Below are 1,890 nucleotides of genomic sequence, written 5' to 3'. Positions count from 1 at the left end.
TCCCAGTGAGGGGTTAACTCAGCCCCTAGTCAGGATTATTTCATTGTCACATTGTTAACTATTTAATTTCTCAGGAAACCAGCTGAGAAAGGAGCGGGACGGTCACAGGTCGGTGCCGTCTACTGTGAGTGGAGTCTCATTTCAGTGCCACCAGCATCTGGGAGATCCCACTACTTAGTCTCCACCCCATGAAAACATAGGAACGTAGGACTGGAAGGGCCCCCGGGTGACTGAGTCCAGTCCCTGCTATCACCGGCCACCCAGGCATAGGATCCCATTCATAAACTCCTCAAGAGTCAAGTGTGAGGAGCCCAACAGAGCCCAGGGCCATATTCGAGCCCCCGAAGGGGAGCCAAGCTCAACGGCCCTGTGGATCTGGGAGCTGCTCGATCATTTCTGAACAGCTGCAGCATCTGTGAGCCAACGCCTCACTCTGTGGACTCCCACGAAAGGAGTTCGTGTTGTGGGAGGGCCAAGGGAGAGGGGACTCGATCAAGGTCCACATGGGAAGGAGATTTCTGACCGTAGCCGGCTCTTTAACAGAAAAAGGCAGAACAAGAGCCAGTGTCTGGAAGCTGAAGGTGGATAAATTCAGACTAGGAACCAGGTGTAAACATTTAACAATAATGCTCACCTGCCACTGGAACCGTTGGCCTAGGGCGGGAGCGGTGGAAGCACCTTAACAGTGGGGGGGGGGGGGCCACAAGCATCCAAACCGGGGCCGCAGCTCCCACCCCACCCCCGGGGCATCACCCCCACACTGCCCCTTCCCCTGAAGCCCCCCCAGCACCACCCCTTCCCCCAAGCCCCTGCCCCTTCTGCCCAAGACTCACCCTCACACTACCCATTCCCTCAAAGGTCCCGCCATCACACCACCCCTTCTCAGCCCTTGCCCCTGCACTGCCCCTCCACCCCCGAAAGACCCTGTCCCACACTCACTCCCCTCCATGCCCTCTCCCCCCGTCGCTCACCTTTACGGCCGGTAAGAACTGGGAGAGCGTAGCCATGGCCCGCTGGTCCCCCCTGTTCCGGTGCCCCTGACGTAGGGACATGGTGGATTCTCCATCACGTGAAGTCTTTAAATCCATAAACATAAATCATGAGTAAAAGACCCACCCCCACATAGGTTGGGCAGTGTCCTTTTCCCCTCAGGTTAAGTCCAGCTACCCAAAAGTCCCTTTCACGTGCCCGACCCATCTCTGCCCCCCACTCACAGTCGCTGTCCTTGGTCAGTGCAGACCCAGAGTTCAGAGGGGCATCTGCAGAGTTCAACACCCCCCCCCCCCCGACTGGGATAAAGAGGAACCTTACTCGCTCCGCTGCTCAGGCAATCGCTCACTGCCCTCTGCCAGCCACCCTGCCACCTGCCTGCTCACCTCTCTCATCACCCCCCTGCCAGCCACCCTCCCAGCATGCCCCTCTGCCACCTCTGCCACTCGTTCACCAGCTGACTGTCAGTCACCGTCTGCTGCCTCTCTGCAGAGACCACTGCACAGCTCCTGGGCTGGGCAGACACACAGTCCTACCACAACTGAGTCCAGCTCTGATTGGGCATTGAACAGAACAAAGAGGCCCCTAATGAAGCCTATTGAGCTCTACTTCTTGAGCAGTAGGGAGGATCCTTGAGGGTCTGCAGCCTCCTGTCTGGGGATACCTAACACCCACCTTCTTATAATAATAATAAATGGAGATATCCCATCTCCTAGAACTGGAAGGGACCCTGAAAGGTCATTGAGTCCAGCCCCCTGCCTTCACTAGCAGGACCAAGTACTGATTTTGCCCCAGATCCTTAAGTGGCCCCCTCAAGGATTGAACCTACAACCCTGGGTTTAGGGGGCCAATGCTCAAACCACTGAGCTATCCCTCCCCCCTTTCACAAGGCTGACATTT

This window comes from Chrysemys picta, chromosome 11, assembly GCF_011386835.1.
Source record: "Chrysemys picta bellii isolate R12L10 chromosome 11, ASM1138683v2, whole genome shotgun sequence".
NCBI classification, from domain to species: Eukaryota; Metazoa; Chordata; order Testudines; family Emydidae; genus Chrysemys; species Chrysemys picta.
This window is presented reverse-complemented; position numbering follows the sequence as displayed.